At 46.6% G+C, this 20,119-nt stretch overlaps 1 protein-coding gene across 7 annotated transcripts in view; it reads right to left on the bottom strand.

Moving 5' to 3' along the window:
• The window catches only part of LOC139229845 (probable G-protein coupled receptor 139), a 138,237-nt gene that overhangs the window by 84,912 nt on the left and 33,206 nt on the right, over positions 1–20,119 (bottom strand). For 3 of the 7 annotated variants that reach the window (XR_011587828.1, XR_011587827.1, XR_011587829.1), the window contains one exon: positions 10,746–11,148. The exons of the other annotated variants lie outside the window; for them this stretch is intronic. The gene's annotated coding sequence lies outside the window, so the exon portion shown is untranslated. Of the gene's footprint in view, positions 1–10,745; positions 11,149–20,119 lie in introns of those variants that run through there. 7 annotated transcript variants of the gene reach the window in all.

Raw genomic sequence — 20,119 nt, 5'->3', positions numbered from 1 at the left:
TTTGCTTTTTAATAAAAAGCAAAATAAAAGAATGTTATTGTGAAGAATATGGTTGTGCTCTGACAGGCTTCCACACACACACTAAATCTATGCCTGTGTTGGCATGTCTTTTGGTATGTGTGTTTATGTATGTAGGTGTGTGTTTGTGTTTGCTATAGATGTGTTTTGGTATGTTTGTTTGTGTGTTTGTATATGTGTGTATTTGTGATTTGCTATTTGTGTGTGTGTGTTTGAATACGTGTGTGTGTTTGCATCTGTGTGTGTATTTGTGTGTGTGTATGTTTGTGTTTTGCAGCAGGAGTGTGTGATTTTGTATGTGTGATTTGTGGATGTGAGTCAGAAACAACAACCCCTGTATAACAATATAATTCAGGACCTATGAAAGTATAATGCTACCATACATCACCTCTGCCCAGTACTCTTTTAACACAGATGTCCAAATACACTTGCTGATTGCAAGCACTCTACCATAGGTTAAGGCTCTCATCTAGTTGCATTTGCACAGCTTTTTAACAACTGCAAATCTTTGAAAATTGTTTCCATTTTACCTGTTCTTGTATCCACAATCTGTAATACAGATTACCTTTATCTGAGGTTAAACCAGACTGTTTGCAACCTCGGTGTCATATTCGACTCTGAAATGAGCTTCCGGCCACATATCCACAGCATAACTAAAACCGTCTATTTCCACCTCCGTAACATCACCCGTCTCCACCCTTGCTGCACCTCATCTGCTGCTGAAACCCTCATCCATGCCTTGTTACCTCCAGTCTTGACAACGCCAACGCACTCCTGGCTGGCCACCCACATTCTACCCTACATAAACTTGAGGTCACCCAAAACTCGGCTGCCCGTGTCCTAACTCGCACTAAGTCCCGCTCACCCATCACCCCCTGTGCTCGCTGACCGACATTGGCTCCCGGTTAAGCAACGCCTCAATTTCAAAATGTTATCCTTGTTTATAAATCCCTCCATTTCCCTCGCTCCTCCCTATCTCCGTAATCTCCGCCAGCCCCACAACCCCCCCGAGATGTCTGCACTCCTCAAATTCTGCCCTCTTGAGCATACCTGATTATAATCGCTCAACCATTGTTGGCCGTGCCTTCTGTTGCATAGGCCCCAAGCTCTGGAATAATCTCCCGAAACCTCTCCACCTCTCTTTCCATCTTCAAGACGCTCCTTAAAAACTACCTCTTTCACCAAGCTTTTGGTCACCTGCACTAATTTCTTCTTCCGTGGCTCAGTGTCAAATTTATCTGTCTTGTCTGATAACACTGCTGTGAAGCGCCTTGGGATGTTTTACTACGTTAAAGATGCTTAATAATTAAAAGTTGTTGTTGTTGTTTAACCCTAGAAGTGCTAATAAGACAATACTAATGCTGCTAACAAACCGACAATTGTTACATTGACTCATTTTATCGTGTGTTTCTCCACGGGTTCTGCACACAAAAGGCGGTAGAAGTTTGGAACTCTCTTCCGCAAATGGCAATTGATTCGAAATCAATGGTTAATTTTAAATTGGAGACTGATAAATTTCTGTTAACCAAAAGTATTGAAGGATATGGGGCAAAGGCGGGTATATGAAGTTAGGTCACAGATTGGCCATGATCTCACTGCATGGCGGAACAGGCTTGTTGGCCTACTCTTGTTCCTATGTTCTTGATTAAATTAATATTCAACATGAAATTTGCTCCAAAGAAACAGATCCAGTGATTTACATTGCATATAGATGAGGAGATTCATTTTCAGGTTTGCAAACTAACTGTCACAGGGATCAGTGCAGGGGCCTCAACTATTTACAATCTATATTAATGATTTGGTTGAAGGGAACGAGTGTAGTGTAGCCGTGTTTGCTGATTATACAAAGAAAGGTGGGAAAGCAAGTTGTGAGGAGGATGCAAAGAATCTGCAAAGGGATATAGATAGGCTCAGTGATTGGGCAAACATTTGGCAAACGGATTTTAATGTGGGAAAATTTGAGGTTATCCATTTTAGTAAGAAAAATAAAAAAGCAAATTATTATTTAATTGGGGAAAGATTACAAAATGCTGAGGTACAGAGGAATTTGGGGATCCTTTTACATAAAACATAAAAAGTTAGCGTGCAGTTACAGCAATTAATTAGGAAGGCAAATGGAATGTTGGCCTTTATTGCAAGGGGGATGGAGTATAAAAGTAGGGAAGTCCTGCTAGAACTGTGCAGGGTATTGGTGAGACCACACCTAGAGTACTGCGTACAGTTTTGGTCTACTTATTTAAGCAGAGATATATTTGCATTAGAGGCAGTTCAGAGAAGGTTCATGAGGTTGAAGGGGTTGTCTTTTGAAGAAAGGTTGAGCAGATTGGGCCTATACTCATTGGAGTTCAGACAACTGAGAGGTGATCTTATTGAAACATAAGATTCTGAGGGGGGCTTGACAGGGTAGATGTAGAGAGGATGTTTCCCCTTGTGGGAGAATCTAGAACTAGGGAGCATAGTTTCAGAATAAGCAGTTGCCCATAAAACAAGATGAGGAGGAATTACTTCTCTCAGAGGGTTGTAAATCTATGGAATTCTCTACCGCAGAGAGCTGTGGAGGCTGGGTCATTGAATATATTTAAGGGGGAGATAGACAGATTTTTGAACGATAAGGGAATCAAGGGTTATGGGGAATGGGCAGGGAAGTGGAGCTGAGTCCATGATCAGATCAGCCATGATCTTATTGAATGGTGGAGCAGACTCGAGAGGCTAAATGGCCTACTTCTGCTCCTATTTCTTTTGTATTATTATGGGTCTGTCTATTAATAATAAGTGTAACTCGCATCTCCTTGCAGAACGTCCAGCAAAGCCGGAGATTTTCCTGAGTCTCAACTTTACAATATCTGTACTCGGAGAATTGTTGTTATTGACTTGCAAAGCCCCGCTTCAATTCTCGCACAATACATTTCATCTGTACAAAGGCAACAAGGCAACTCCAGTGACAACGCCCATTACTGTGAAGAGAAATCATTCAGTGACATTTACTCTCACAGAGGAAATCAATCCGACGGTGGAAAATTGGCAGTGCATGTATCAAACTGTGGTCTCCGGCCGACTGATCGATTCTGACACAAGTGATCCTGTGACACGGACTGTGATAGGTGGGTGGATGTTACTGTTTATTGTGGGTAAAGACAGGCCTCTTCCAAACCTCATTCCTTTCCTCGGGGTATATCACATTTTGTTTGCAAAACCAATTATAATCGATTTTTATTTTCAAAGCCGCATAACCCGTCCCTTCATAAGAACATAAGAACATCAGAAATAGGAGCAGGGGTAGGTCAACTGGCCCCTTGAGCCTGCTCTACCACTTAATAAGATCATGGCTGATCCGGTCATGGACTCAGCTCCACTTCCCTGCCAGCTCCCCATAACCCTTTATTCCCTTATCATTCAAAAATCTGTCTATCTCCACCTTAAATATATTCAATGACCCAGCCTCCACAGCTCTCTGGGGCAAAGAATTCCATAGATTTACAACCCTCTGAGAGAAGAAATTCCTCCTCATCTCAGTTGTAAATGGGCGGCCCCTTATTCTGAGACTATGTCCCCAAGTTTTAGTTTCCCCTGAGTGGAAATATCCTCTCTGCATCTAGCTTGTCAAGCCCCCTCATTATCTTATATGTTTCGATATGATCACCTCTCATTCTTCTGAACTCCAATGAGTACAGATCCAACCTACTCAACCTATCTTCATAAGTCAACCCCCTCATCTCCGGAATCAACCTAGTGAACCTTCTCTGAACAGCCTCCAATGCAAGTGTATCCTTCCTTAAATACGGAGACCAAAACTGTACCCAGTACACCAGGTGTGGCTTCACCAATACCCTTCCTGATTACTTGCTGTACCTGCACACTAACTTTTTGTGTTTCATGCACAAGGGCCCCTAGGTCCCTCTGTACTGCAGCACTTTGTAATTTTTCTCCAGTTGAATTATAACAACAGTGTTAGCCGTGACTTAGTGAGTTGCATTCTCGCCTGTGGGTCAGTTTGGGGCTGAAATTGCCCATCTAATTCAGGCCTATTACCACCGCAAATCGGCGACCACGCTGTGGAGTGGAGTGGCTGTCGACTTTTGATGGAATGTCCGCTGCTGGCCCAATTGCCCTCTCGACTTTTCCCGGCGGTGCCCCGATCCTCCCCTTACCGCTCCGCTGCTGTCAATCCGTGGTCTGCACCGTGTGCACCGCCGATCTACCCCACCCGACATTCCCCTTGGACAATCTTCCACCTGCCCGGCGGTGCCAAAACAAGCTTTTTCCTGGTGATCCAGTGAGGCTGTGGCCTTCTGCAATGGCAGCGCGACTTTCCTTAAAGGGGAGGACCCACTGCCACTGCCGCCATATTTTGTGTTTTTTGTCGGCCAACTGCCAGGTCGGCCTGACAATTATGCCCCCCCGGGTTCAGCCGGGCCGCCAACAGGCAGCCTGGCACACCCACTTGGGGCTAATTCCCCTGCTCTTCTTCAAAATAGTGCCATGGGATCTTTTACGTTCACCTGAGAGAACAGACAGACGATTGGTTTAACATTCAATCTGAAAGACAGCATCTCCAACAGTGCAGTGCTCCCTCAATACTGCCACTCCGACAGTGCAGCACTCCCTCAATACTGCCCCTCCGCCAGTGCGACGCTCCCTCAGTACTGCACTGGGAGTGTCAACTTAGATTTTTTTTTATGTGCCTGGACCCACAACCTTGACTCAGAGGCGAGTGTGCTAACCTCTGAGCCACAGCTGACACAATTGCATAAACATTACAGCACAGAAGGCCTTTAATCCCAATTGGTCTATGCTGGCGTTTATGCTCCTCCCCCACGCTTCTCTCACCATACTTCATCTCAACCTATCAGCAGAAGCTCTACTCCTTGCTCTTATTTACTTGTCTAGCCTCCCATTAAATGCATCCATGCTCTTCGCCTCAACCACCCCCTGTGGGAGCGAGTTCCACATTCTCACCACTCTCTGGGTAAAGGAGTTTCTCCTGAATTCCCTGTTGGATTTATTAATGATTATCTTATATGTATGACCCTGTTTTTTAACTCACCCACTAGTGGAAACATCTTCTCTAGAACCACCCTATCAAATCCATTCCTAATTTGAAAGAAGTCTCTATTAGGTCACCTCTCAGCCTTCTCTTTTCTCAGCCAAGCAACCGCTGGTTATTAATCTTGCCTGAGAGATTTTCTCATTTATAGTATCATCCTATCGAGCTACTAATGTCATTATATTAACTGAATAATTCTTAATGGCAATAATTCAAACAACAGTTCAATCTTGACATTTACAAATCTGCTTGCATTTGTTAGTTCAGTCTCGATACTTCAGTCTGGTTCAAAGCCCAACTGGAATATTGTGTCCAATTCAGGAAGGGTGTAAAGGCCTTTGAGACGGTGCAGAAAAGATTGACCAGAATGGTACCAGGGATGAGGTACTTTAGTGATGTGGAGAGACTGGAGAAGCTGGGGTTGTTCTCCTTGGAGCAGAGAAGTTTGAGAGGAGATTTGATAGAGGCGTTCAAAATCATGAGAGGGCCTGGACAGAGTAGATAGAGAGCAACTGTTCCCATTGGCGGAAGGGTCGAGAACCAGTGGACACAGATGTAAGGTGGATCAGCAGATGATCCAAAGGTGACATGAGGGAAAACCTTTTTACTCAGCAAGTGGTTAGGATCTGGAATGCAGTGCTGGAGAGGGTGGTGGAAGCAGACTCAATCGTGGCTTTCAAAGGGGCATTGGATAAGTACCTTAAGAAACAACATTTTCAGAGCTGCGGGGAAAGGGTGAAGAGACTCGAGGTGTTTGGCGCCCTCCCGGATGCTTCTCCTCCACTTTGAATGGTCTTGGTCCAGGGATTCCCAGGTGTCAGTAGGGATGTTGCACTTTTTCAAGGAGGCTTTGAAGGTGTCCTTGAAACGTTTGCTCTGTCCACCTGGGGCTCGCTTGCTATGTCGAAGCTCCGAGTAGAGCGCTTGTTTTGGGAATCTAGTGTCAGGCATGCGAACGATATGGCCCATCCATCGGAGCTGATAGAGCGTGGTCAGTGCTTCGATGCTGGATTTTCAGGATCTTGCAGAGACGGCGTTGGTGGTATTTCTCCAGTGTTTTGAGGTGCCTGCTGTACATAGTCCATGTCTCTGAAGCATATTGGAGTGTGGGTACCACTACTGCTCGGCAGACCATGAGCTTGGTACCGGGTTTGAGCTCCTGGTCTTCAAACACCCTCTACCTCAGGTGACCGAAGGCTGCGCTGGCACACTGAAGGCAGTGTTGGTCTTGGTCATCGACGCCTGCCCTTGTTGATACTCGGCTCCCGAGATAACGCCGCAACAGAGCAGTGACCGAATTTCCATCCTGATATAGCTTATGTATTGAATTTAATATTTTGCTTGACGCTTTTTTCCCTAGAACATCCCTTAAAACCCAAAGTTTTGGTAGAGACACAAGGATCCGTTACTGAGAAAGGACTGAATATTACTGTTAACTGTACAGCTCCCGAAGCCTACCCTATCATGAAATTCTATTGGTACACACATCCTGAAAACCAGCAGACTATGTCTGAGGTGACAGAGGGTCAAACCTCTGCCACGATGAGTATCACGGTTCCTCGTTCAAAACTCGACACAGCGTATTATACATGTCGGTACCAAATCGAGATGTCCGGGCGATGGATAGATTCAGACACAAGTGATCCTCAGGGACTCGGAGCATCAGGTAACGAGGATCTCACCGGTGTTATAACTAATCCCATTGTGTATGAATTGTAGGAACTATTGACCAATAATATTCCTTCTATTGAGGCTCTGTTATTGTTCATTGGAGTATCCTGGTTTCGGCCCTTTATACAATGGTAATGCAGTCAGAACGTGAACATCGATTGCTACTGCAGGAATGGTTTGTTTTAGCGATACATCAACTTGCAGGGAGAATGTAACAGCTTCCATTTGCGTAACACCAAATACAATGAATAGAATGGGGGCCTTGCTCTCTTCCCTCTCTTCTCTGTTCCTTCTCCCTAGGCTCTCTCCCCTCTCTCTCCACTGCTCTCTCCTCTGTTCTCACTCCTCTTCTCTCTTTCTCCTCCCTTCGCTCTCTCCTCTTTATTCTCACTCCTCGCTTCTCTTGCTCTCCTCTCTCTCCTCTATTCTCACTCATCTCTTCCCTCTCTCTTTCCACTCTCTCTTCTCGCTGCTCTATTCTCACTCTCCTCCCTTTCCCCTCTCTCTCCTCTATTCTCACTCCTCTCTCCTCCCTTCCCTCTCCTCTGTCCTCTCTTCCCTCTCTCTCCTCTGTCCTCTCTTCCCTCTCTCTCCTCGCTCTTTTCTCCTCCCTCTCCTGTATTCTCTCTCCTCTCTCTCTTCTCTCTGCTCTCCTCTCTCTCTCTATTCGCTTCCCTCTCTCTCCTCTCTCTCTCTCTCTATTCTCTTCTCTCTCTCCTCTCATCCCTTTCTCTCTTTCCTTTCTTCCCTCTCTCTATTCTCCTCCCTTTTCTCCTGTCTATCTTCTCTCAGTCGTTCTCCTCTCTTCCTCCCCCGCTCCCCCCCACCCCCTCCTCTCTCTCTGTCTCTCTCCTTTCTCTCTCACCTCTCTCTCTCTCTGGTCTCCTCTCTTCTCTCTCTGGTCTCTTCTCTCTCTCTCCTCCCTTTTACATTTACAAATGTGCTTATAATTATTAGTTCCATCTCGATCATAATTTGTTGAGGACTTCTTCTACGCAATGGTCCCAACTTTCCACAATCCACAGCATTTTGCAACGGTTACCATGGACGTATCTTAATGATTGAGTGTTTGTGTACGTTCGAGTTTGTACCTGTTTGCTTGACAATTTTCAGCCAAGTGTTTGAATTTGCACTATAAGAGCGCACATAATACGACTGCATTTGTTCCTGTCATTATCTTTCAGATCAACATAATGAGCAAGTGATGATTGCTGTGATATCGGAGCTGGTTCTCTTTCTGCTTATTGTTCTTTTGGCATGTGGTGCGGTGATCACTAACAGAGGTAATCGATCTTTTAATGGCAATAAATGAGAAGAATATTTGATTAGCACATTTAGAAAGATGTAGTGTTAAATTGCATTATTGCACGAAATTGTATGATAGAGTGTTAGCCGTAGCTCAGTGGGTCGCACACTCGCCTCTGAATCAGAAGGCTATGGGTTCAAGCCCCACTCCGGAGACTTGTCGCACAAAAATCTAAGCTGACACTCTAAGTGCAGTGCTGAGGGAGTGCTGCACTGTCAGAGGGGCAGTACAGAGGGAGCGCCGCACTGTCGGAGAGGCAGTACTGATGCAGCGCCGCAATGTCGGAGGGTCGGTACTGAGGGAGCGCCGCACTGTCAGAGGGGCAGTACTGCGGGAGTGCCGCACAGTCGGAGGGGCAGTACTGAGGGAGTGCCGCACAGTCGGAGGGGCGGTACTGAGGGAGTGCTGCACTGTCGGAGGGGCAGTACTGAGGGAGTGCCGCACAGTCGGAGGGGTGGTACTGAGGGAGTGCCGCACAGTCGGAGGGGCGGTACTGAGGGAGCGCTGCACTGTCAGAGGTGCCGTCTTTCAAATGAGATGTTAAACCGAGGCCACGACTGCTCTCTCACGTGAACGTAAACGATCCCATGGGCATTATTCCGAAGAAGAGCAGGAGGAGTTCTCCCCAGTTTCCTGGGACCAATATTTATCCCTCAATCATCGTAACAAAAACAGTTTATATGGTCATTATCATATTGCTGTTTGTGGGAGCTTGCTGTGTGCAAATTTTCTGCCACATTTCCTACATTACAACAGTAACTACGCTTCAAAATATGCTTCATTGACTGAAGTGCTTTGAGACGTCCGATAGTCGTGAAAGGCGCGATATAAATGCAAGTCTTTCTTTCTTTTATTTCCTTGACAGTCTAGCTTTCTCAATATGTGAACGATGTGCTTGTAACATACTTTTTAAACTTTGCTAACATCCATCTTTTGTTTCTTCCTATGGTGGGAACCAACCAACACAGTGAGGGGAAGGTGAGTTATGTATCACATTTCACATTTGTTGCAATAAATTTAAGTTTGCAAATTCTAATCTATGTTAATTTCAAGCTAAAATGTTTAATATTAAATACCTCTTTGAAGACTGTTATTATGTGTGCATTATAAGGGCCCGGATTTTATGGATTATACTCATTAGTTTCCCCGCAAGTTCCGGGTTTCTGCATGCCTTGGAGGCGGTGCAACGAAGGTTCACGAGATTGATTCCTGGGATGAGAGGGCTGTCTAATGATGTGAGATTGTGTAGAATGGGCCTATGCTCTCTGGAGTTTAGAATAATGAGAGGTGATCTCATTGAAACGTACAGATTCTGAGGGGGATTGACAGGGTAGATACTAAGAGGATGTTTCCCACTGGCTGGAGTGTCTAGAACCAGGGGCACAGTCTCAGGATAAGGGGTCGGCCATTTAGTTACTGAGAGGAAGAGAAATTTCTTCACTCAGAGGGTGGTGAACCTTTGGAATTCTCTGTCCCAAAGGGCTGTGGAGGCTCAGTCTTTGAGTATATTCAAGACCAAGATCGCTAGATTTTTCAATATTCAGGGAATTATGGAATAAGGGAATATGGTGTTGAGGTAGAAGATCAGCCATGATCTCACTGAATGGCGGAGCAGGCTCGAGGGGCCGAATGGCCGACTCCTGCTCCTAATTTTATTTTCTTATGTTCTTGTGTGTCATTCTCTCACCTAAGCTAAAGTGCAGTAAATACGCAGTTATTAAAGGTGAGCTGAGAACAAATACATTTTACGATACAAATTAAAATTGGATATTTTCCCGTTCCAGGGAACAGTCTTTAACTTTGGAACAAGACAGCCAGGATACAACACCTATCTGTGAGTAACTGTTCAATTGTTTTAATATCGAATCATAGAATCATAGAATGATTACAGCACGGAAGGAGGTCATTCGGCCCGTCGAGCCCGTGCCGGCTCTCTGCAAGAGCATTTCAGCTAGTCCCACTACCCCACCCTTTCCCCGTTGCCCTGCAATTTTTTTCCTTCTGATACTTATCCAATTCCCTTTTGAAAGCCATGATTGAGTCTGCCTCCACCACCCTTTCAGGCCGTGCATTCCAGATCCTAACCACTCGCTATGTAAAAAGGTTTTTCCTCATGTCGCCTTTGGTTCTTCTACCAATCACCTTAAATCTATATCCGCTGGTTCTCGACCCTTCTGCCAATGGGAACAGTTTCTCTCTATCTACTCTATCCAGGCCTCTCATGATTTTGAGCACCTCTATCAAATCTCCTCTCAATCTTCTCTGCTCTTAGAAGAACAGCCCCAGCTTTTCTAGTCTATCCACGTCACTGAAGGCCCTCATCCCTGGTACCATTCTGGTCAATCTCCCCTTAACCTTCACTGCTCTTAGAAGAACAACCCCAGCTTCTCCAGTCTATCCACATAACTGAAGTCCCTCATCCCTGGAACCATTCTTGAAAACCTTTTCTGCACCCTCGCTAAAGCTTTCACATCCGTCCTAATGTCTGGTGCCCAGAATTGGACACAATACACCAGGTGAGACCAAACCAGTTTTTTTTATAAAGCTTCATTATAACACCTTTGCTTTTGTTCTCTATGCCTCCATTTATGAAGCCCAGGATCCCATATGCTTTCTTAACCATTTTCTCAACCTACCCTGCCACCTTCAACGATTTGTGCACATATTGTTAAGTATCGAATAACTCCACGAGGCTAAGTACGGTCAGTTAGTTCAAGCATGACCTTACTCCAGTTTATTTATTCTCAAATTGAGGATTCAACATGGCTGCCAACATTATATACATGGCTTGCACGTGTCTGCCAGTGACCATTAGGATTACGACAGTCGTGCCCTCCAGTGGCAGGTAAAACCCAGTTAACGTACAGTCGAGGAGGCGGGAGCTCGGAGCAGCGCGAGTCCGGGGTCGGCGAGAGGCCTATAAAGGCCAGCGTGAGTCGAGCAGTTCGAGCAGTCAGTCGAGGAGGCGGGAGCTCGGAGCAGCGCGAGTCCGGGGTCGGTGAGAGGCCTATAAAGGCCAGCGGGAGTCGAGCAGTTCGAGCAGTCAGTCGAGGAGGCGGGAGCTCGGAGCAGCGCGAGTCCGGGGTCGGCGAGAGGCGTGCCGGTGCAGCTACAGGGAGAAGGCAAAGAAAGAAACAAAGGTGACGTCACAGCCTAGGGGGTAAGTGATTGGCTGGTGATTGGTGAGTAGTTTTTCTTTTTCTTATATTAGTCAGTAACTTTTAACATTGTTGTTGCCAGTTTAAGTGTATCTAAGGGTTAAGTCATGGCAGGAGAGCTCGGTCGGGTGTTATGCTCCTCCTGTACCATGTGGGAACTCAGGGACGACTCCAGTGTCCCTGACGACTACGTGTGCAGGAAGTGTATCCACCTCCAGCTCCTGACGGTCCGCGTTACGGAATTGGAGCTGAGGGTGGATTCACTCTGGAGCATCCACGATGCTGAGAATGACGTGAGTATCACGTGTAGTGAGTTGGTCTTACCGCAGGGAAAGGGTCCACAGCCAGCGAGGGAATGGAAGACCAGCAGGAAGAGTAGTGCAAGGAAGGTAGTGCAGGGGTCCCCTGCGGTCATCCCCCTGCAAAACAGATACACTGCTTTGAGTACTGTTGAGGGGGATGACTCATCAGGAGTGGGCAGCAGCAGCCAAGTTCATGGCACCGTGGCTGGCTCTGTTGCACAGGAGGACAGGAAAAAGAGTGGGAGAGCAATAGTGATAGGGGATTCAATGGTGAGGGGAATAGATAGGCGTTTCTGCGGCCGCGACCGAGACTCCAGGATGGTATGTTGCCTCCCTGGTGCAAGGGTCAAGGATGTCTCGGAGCGGGTGCAGGACATTCTGAAATGGGAGGGAGAACAGCCAGTTGTCGTGGTGCACATTGGTACCAACGACATAGGTAAAAAAAGGGATGAGGTCCTACAAAACGAATTTAAGGAGCTAGGAGCTAAATTAAAAAGTAGGACCTCAAAAGTAGTAATCTCGGGATTGCTACCAGTGCCACGTGATAGTCAGAGTAGGAATCGCAGGATAGCGCAGATGAATACGTGGCTTGAGCAGTGGTGCAGCAGGGAGGGATTCAAATTCCTGAGGCATTGGGACCGGTTCTGGGGGAGGTGGGACCAGTACAAACCGGACGGTCTGCACCTGGGCAGGACCGGAACCAATGTCCTAGGGGGAGTGTTTGCTAGTGCTGTTGGGGAGGATTTAAACTAATATGGCAGGGGGATGGGAACCAATGCAGGGAGACAGAGGGAAACAAAAAGGAGGCAAAAGCAAAAGACAGAAAGGAGATGAGGAAAAGTGGAGGGCGGAGAAACCCAAGGCAAAGAACAAAAAGGGCCACTGTACAGCAAAATTCTAAAAGGACAAAGGGTGTTAAAAAAACAAGCCTGAAGGCTTTGTGTCTTAATGCAAGGAGTATCCGCAATAAGGTGGATGAATTAACTGTGCAAATAGATGTTAATAAATATGATGGGATTGGGATTACGGAGACGTGGCTCCAGGATGATCAGTGCTGGGAACTCAACATTCAGGGGTATTCGACATTCAGGAAGGATAGAGTAAAGGGAAAAGGAGGTGGGGTAGCATTGTTGGTTAAAGAGGAGATTAATGCAATAGTTAGGAAAGACATTAGCTTGGATGATGTGGAATCTATATGGGTAGAGCTGCAGAACACCAAAGGGCAAAAAACATGAGTGGGAGTTGTGTACAGACCTCCAAACAGTAATAGGGATGTTGGGGAGGGCATCAAACAGGAAATTAGGGGTGCATGCAATAAAGGTGTAGCAGTTATAATGGGTGACTTTAATATGCACATAGATTGGGCTAGCCAAACTGGAAGCAATACGGTGGAGGAGGATTTCCTGGAGTGCAGAAGGGATGGTTTCCTAGACCAGTATGTTGAGGAACCAACTAGGGGGCAGGCCATCTTAGACTGGGTGTTGTGTAATGAGAGAGGATTAATTAGCAATCTCATTGTGCGAGGCCCCTTGGGGAAGAGTGACCATAATATGGTGGAATTCTGCATTCGGATGGAGAATGAAACAGTAAATTCAGAGACCATGGTCCAGAACTTAAAGAAGGGTAACTTTGAAGGTATGAGGCGTGAATTGGCTAGGATAGATTGGCGAATGATACTTAGGGGGTTGACTGTGGATGGGCAATGGCAGACATTTAGAGACCGCATGGATGAATTACAACAATTGTACATTCCTGTCTGGCGTAAAAATAAAAAAGGGAAGGTGGCTCAACCGTGGCTATCAAGGGAAATCAGGGATAGTATTAAAGCCAAGGAAGTGGCATACAACTTGGCCAGAAATAGCAGCGAACCCGGGGACTGGGAGAAATTTAGAACTCAGCAGAGGAGGACAAAGGGTTTGATTAGGGCAGGGAAAATGGAGTACGAGAAGAAGCTTGCAGGGAACATTAAGGTGGATTGCAAAAGTTTCTATAGGTATGTAAAGAGAAAAAGGTTAGTAAAGACAAACGTAGGTCCCCTGCACTCAGAATCAGGGGAAGTCATAACGGGGAACAAAGAAATGGCAGACCAATTGAACAAGTACTTTGGTTCGGTATTCACTAAGGAGGATAAAAACAACCTTCCGGATATAAAAGGGGTCAGAGGGTCTAGTAAGGAGGGGGAACTGAGGGAAATCTTTATTAGTCGGGAAATTGTGTTGGGGAAATTGATGGGATTGAAGGCCGATAAATCCCCAGGGCCTGATGGACTGCACCCCAGAGTACTTAAGGAGGTGGCCTTTGAAATAGCGGATGCATTGACAGTCATTTTCCAACATTCCATGGACTCTGGATCAGTTCCTATGGAGTGGAGGGTAGCCAATGTAACCCCACTTTTTAAAAAAGGAGGGAGAGAGAAAACAGGGAATTATAGACCGGTCAGCCTGACCTCAGTAGTGGGTAAAATGATGGAATCAATTATTAAGGATGTCATAGCAGTGCATCTGGAAAATGGTGACACGATAGGTCCAAGTCAGCATGGATTTGTGAAAGAGAAATCATGCTTGACAAATCTTCTGGAATTTTTTGAGGATGTTTCCAGTAAAGTGGACAAAGGAGAACCAGTTGATGTGGTATATTTGGACTTTCAGAAGGCTTTCGACAAGGTCCCACACAAGAGATTAATGTGCAAAGTTAAAGCACATGGGATTGGGGGTAGTGTGCTGACGTGGATTGAGAACTGGTTGTCAGACAGGAAGCAAAGAGTAGGAGTAAACGGGTATTTTTCAGAATGGCAGGCAGTGACTAGTGGGGTGCCGCAAGGTTCTGTGCTGGGGCCCCAGCTGTTTACATTGTACATTAATGATTTAGACGAGGGAATTAAATGCAGTATCTCCAAATTTGCGGATGACACTAAGTTGGGTGGCAGTGTGAGCTGCGAGGAGGATGCTATTAGGCTGCAGAGTGACTTGGATAGGTTAGGTGAGTGGGCAAATGCATGGCAGATGAAGTATAATGTGGATAAATGTGAGGTTATCCACTTTGGTGGTAAAAACAGAGAGACAGACTATTATCTGAATGGTGACAGATTAGGAAAAGGGAAGGTGCAACGAGACCTGGGTGTCATGGTACATCAGTCATTGAAGGTTGGCATGCAGGTACAGCAGGCGGTTAAGAAAGCAAATGGCATGTTGGCCTTCATAGCGAGGGGATTTGAATACAGGGGCAGGGAGGTGTTGCTACAGTTGTACAGGGCCTTGGTGAGGCCACACCTGGAGTATTGTGTACAGTTTTGGTCTCCTAACTTGAGGAAGGACATTCTTGCTATTGAGGGAGTGCAGCGAAGATTCACCAGACTGATTCCCGGGATGGCGGGACTGACCTATCAAGAAAGACTGGATCAACTGGGCTTGTATTCACTGGAGTTCAGAAGAATGAGAGGGGACCTCATAGAAACGTTTAAAACTCTGACGGGTTTAGACAGGTTAGATGCAGGAAGAATGTTCCCAATGTTGGGGAAGTCCAGAACCAGGGGTCACAGTCTGAGGATAAGGGGTAAGCCATTTAGGACCGAGATGAGGAGAAACTTCTTCACCCAGAGAGTGGTCAACCTGTGGAATTCTCTACCACAGAAAGTAGTTGAGGCCAATTCACTAAATATATTCAAAAGGGAGTTAGATGAAGTCCTTACTACTCGGGGGATCAAGGGTTATGGCGAGAAAGCAGGAAGGGGGTACTGAAGTTTCATGTTCAGCCATGAACTCATTGAATGGCGGTGCAGGCTAGAAGGGCTGAATGGCCTGCTCCTGCACCTATTTTCTTTTCTATGTTTCTATAACATAATTCCCCCCAAAGTCCTTGGTACAGGTTGTATTTACAAGTTGAGATGGTCCGGGGCCTTCCGCTCCCTGGTTGATCTTCTCAGTTCGAACCCAAGCTTGGGTGAGTTAGTAGGATCCTTGCTGCATTGCGGAGCAGTCGGTCTGATAGGACTGTCAGGGATGGGAGGTTCGTCTTCATGAATGACACAAGGGTCAACTGATGGTTGGATGTGTTTTGGTTGGTCGATGATGATGTCATCTTCAATTTGTTCTGGGTTGTCTGTGAATCGCAGTTTGGTTTGGTCAATGTGCCTCTTGCATGTTTGGCCATTTAACAGTTTGACTACAAACACTCTGTTTCCCTCCTTGGCCAAAACCGTGCCAGCAACCCACTTTGGACCATGACCATAATTCAGGACAAACACAGGGTCAGGAACAGCAATGTCACGTGATACGGCTGCGCGATCGTGGCACCATTGCTGCCGTTGCCTTCTGGTTTTGACGTGATCATTGAGATCCAGGTGTACAAGGGAGAGCCTGGTTTTAAGGCCTCTCTTCATTAACAGCTCGGCAGGAGAGACCCCGGAGAGCGAGTGGGGTCTCGTCCGGTAACTGAGCAGAATGCGGGACAAGCAGGTCTGTAGGGAGCCGTGAGTCACGCGTTTTAGGTTCTGCTTAATAGTTTGGACAACCCGCTCCGCTTGACTGTTAGACGCAGGTTTGAAAGGGACAGACCCGACATGCTTGATGCCATTACGGGTCATAAACTCGTGAAACTCCGAACTGGTGAAACACGGTCCGTTGTCGCTGACAAGGACGTCGGGCAGGCCATGGGTGGCGAACATGGCCCGGAGGCTTTCAATAGTGGCTGTGGACGTGCTGGATGACATGGTTACACATTCAATCTATTTGGAGTAAGCGTCCACTACCACTAAAAACATTTTGCCGAGAAAGGAGCCGGCAAAGTCAATGTGGATCCTTGACCACGGTTTGGATGGCCATGACCACATACTCAGTGGAGCCTCCACAGGTGCATTACTCTGTTGCATGCAAGTGTTGCACTGATGCACGCATGACTCCAAGTCTGAGTCAATGCCGGGCCACCAAACGTGAGACCTGGCAATGGCCTTCATCATGACAACGCCTGGGTGGGTACTGTGTCAATCTCGCGCAAAAGTTTCCCTGCCTTTTTTTGGTATAACAACACGATTACTCCATACAGACAATCAGACTGAATAGACAATTCATCTTTGCAGCAGATATAAGGCTTAATTTCATCCTGCATTTCCCTGGGAATGGCAGACCAATTTCCATTTAGGACACACCTTTTTACGCTTGACAGTACAGGATCCTGGCTGGTCCAGATCCAAATTTGCCGAGCCGTGACAGGTGACCCCTCGCTCTCGAAGGCATCCATGACCAGCAGCAAGTCTGTGGGCTGCGACATTTCCATCCCGGTTGTAGCCGGCTAAGCGCATCAGCAGAATTTTCAGTGCCTGGTCTGTGGCAGATGACATAATCATAAGCGGATAATGTCAGTGCCCATCTTTGGATGTGGGACAAGGCATTGGTGTTTATACCTTTGCTCTGAGAAAACAATGAAATGAGTGGCTAGTGGTCTGTTTCAAGCTCAAACCAAAGCCCAAACAGGTATTGGTGCATTTTCCTAACCCCATATTCCCATGCTAAAGCCTCTTTCTCGACCATACTATCGACTCTTTCAGCCTTAGACAAGCTTCTGGACGCGTATGCAACTGGTTGGAGTTTGCCTGATACATTGGCTTGCTGGAGCACACAACCGACCCCATATGATGAGGCGTCGCAGGCCAGCACTAACCGCTTACATGGGTCATAACGTATCAGTAATTTAGTGGAACATAGCAGGTTTCTGGCCTTCTCAAAGGTTCTGTCTTGAGATTTGCCCCAAACCCAGTCGTTACCCTTTCTCAGCAACATGTGCAATGTCTCTAGCAATATGCTCAAACTAAGTACAAAGTTACCGAAATAGTTGAGAAGACCCAGGAATGAATGTAGCTCCGTCACACTCTGGGGTCTGGGTGCATTCTTGATCACCTCTGTCTTCGAGTCCGTAGGCCTGATGCCGTCTGCTGCAATCTTTCTTCCCAGGAATTCGACTTCTGGTGCCATGAAAATGCACTTGATGCGTTTCAGCCTGAGTCCCACACTGTCCAGACGACGTAGAACCTCTTCCAGTTTGTGCAGGTGATCAGGATGTCAACTTGGAACATGATGGTTCTCGGGACGGACTGCAGCAAATTCTCCATGTTTCTCTGAAATATGGCTGCCGCCAAGCGAATTCCAAAAGGGCATCTGTGGTATATAAACAGTCCTTTGTGCATGTTGATGCATGTCAGTTTTTTCAACGATTCAACCAGCTCCTGTGTCATGTAAGCGGAGGTCAGGTCCAATTTGGTGAACGACTTCCCCCCCGGCTAGCGTTGAAAACAAGCCGTCAGCCTTGGGTAACGAGTACTGATCTTGTATCGAGACTCAGTTGATCATTACCTTGTAGTCGCCGCAGATCTTGACCATGCCATCACTTTTCTACACCGGGACAATTGGACTGGCCCATTCACTGAACTCGACTGGTGATATGATTCCTTCCCGTTGAAGTCTGTCCAGTTCGATCTCGACCTTCTCACTCATCATGTACGAAACCGCCTTGTGATGGATGGGTCTTGCATCAGGACCTAGGTGGATCTGCATCTTGGCTCCCAAGAAGTTGCCGATGCCTGGTTCGAACAACGAGGGTAACTTGCTCAGCGCTTGAGCACATGAAGGGTCATCCACTGATGATAAGGCTTTAATATCATTCCAGTTCCATTTAATTTTCTCAAACCAACTCCTGCTGAACAGCATTGGGCCATTGCCTGGAACGATCCACAACAATAAATCATGCACAGCTCCATTGTACGATACCTTTATTGCCGCGCTGCCAATAAATGATATGAGCTCTTTGGTGTAGGTACGCAGCTTTGCATTGATTGGGCTCAGTTTGGGTCTTTTTGCCTTCGTGTCCCACAACTTTTCGAAAGCCTTCTGGCTCATTATTGACTGACTCGCACCCGTGTCCAATTCCATGAATACTGAAACCCCATTTAATTTAACATCCAGCATTATCGGAGGACTTTTTGTAAAAGAATGTACCCCATACACTTCTTCGTCCTGTACCTCGGGTTGAGTTGCCTGTGCCGCTTGATCCATGCTGGATCGATCATCCTCAGCCACGTGGTGTGTCGCAGCACACTTGCTCGGTTGTGGACACATTCGCTGAAGGTGCCCCATTGTTGCACAGCCTTTGCACACGTATTGCTTGAATCGGCATTGATGGGCCCGATGATGGCCCCTGCAACGCCAACAAGGCGAGATTTGATTCATCCCCGATAGCGGACTTTCAGCAGTTACAGGTCGTACGAACGTGGCCTTGCCATGTGCAGCTCTGCCTGCTGACGATATTATTTTATGCACAGTACTTGTCAGTGAGTTTCGATGCTGGGAAGATATCTGTTTTGAGTTTTCGTCCGTGGACATGCATGCCTGGGTGATCGTGATGGCCCTGCTCAGGTCTAGAGATTCAGCAGCCTGCAGCTTTTGAAGGATGACCTCGTGGCCAATGCCAAGCATGAAAAAGTCCCACAGCATTTCCGACAATGCAGCTCCGAAGTTGCACGGCCTAGCGAGACGTCTTGGGTTGGCGACAAATTCCGCCACGTCCTGGCCCTGGGAGCGATTGTGCGTATAGAAACGATACCTCACCATGATGATGCTTTCCTTCGGTTTAAAGTGGTTCCGAACCAGCGTACACAATTCATTGTAAGTCTTCTCCGTTGGTCGATTCTTGATAAGGCCATAAATCTTTGACCCACAAACGGTGAGGAGAATCGCCCTGTGCTTAATTGCGTTATCGGTTCCTTCCAATCTGTTGATCGAGGCAATCAGTGAAATCCTCCCAGTCTTCCCCTTCCACGAATCTCTCCAAAATTCCAACAGACATGGTTACGTGAAAGTTCGTATTTTTAAAGCGTCGCCAATTGTTAAGTATCGAATAACTCCATGAGGCTAAGTATGGTGAGCTAGTTCAGGCACGACCTTACTCCAGTTTATTTATTCTCAAAGTGAGGATTCAACATGGCTGCCAACATTATATACACGGCTTGCACATGTCTGCCAGTGACCATTAGGACTCTTGACAGTCGCGCACTCCGGTGGCAGGTAAAACCCAAACATAACACATATACCCCAAGGTCTCTCTCTTCATGCACCCCCTTCAGGATTGTCCCTTTTAGTTTATATTGCCTCTCCCTCATTCCTTCTACCAAAGTGTATCACTTCACACTTTTCTGCGTTAAATTTCATCTGCCATGTGTCCGCCCATTCCACCAGCCTGTTTATTTCTCCTTAAAGTCTATCACCATCTTCCTCACTATTCACTGTACTTCCCAGTTTTGTGTGATTCACAAATTTTGAGAGATTAAGGACTTAGCTCACGCAAAAACGTGCATGGGTACAGATGTCTCAGCTGTCAATTAGCAATATTACTAATGAAGAACCGAAAGCTTCTTACCTCGAGTGTTTTGTGTTTTGAATATACTCAACGACTGAGCCTCCACAGCCCTCACAGATAGAAAATGCCAAAGATTCACCACCCTCCAAGTGAAGAGGTTTCTCCTCATCTCAGTCCCAAATGGCCAACCCTGATTCTGAAACTGTGACCCCGGTTCGAGACTCCCCAGCCAGGGGAAACATCCTCCCTGCATCTACCCTGTCAAGCCCTGTAGGAA

Source organism: Pristiophorus japonicus, chromosome 19, assembly GCF_044704955.1.
Source record: "Pristiophorus japonicus isolate sPriJap1 chromosome 19, sPriJap1.hap1, whole genome shotgun sequence".
NCBI lineage: Eukaryota > Metazoa > Chordata > Chondrichthyes > Pristiophoridae > Pristiophorus > Pristiophorus japonicus.
Note: the sequence above shows the minus strand (reverse complement) of the source record. Positions and strands in the feature narration are given on the sequence as shown.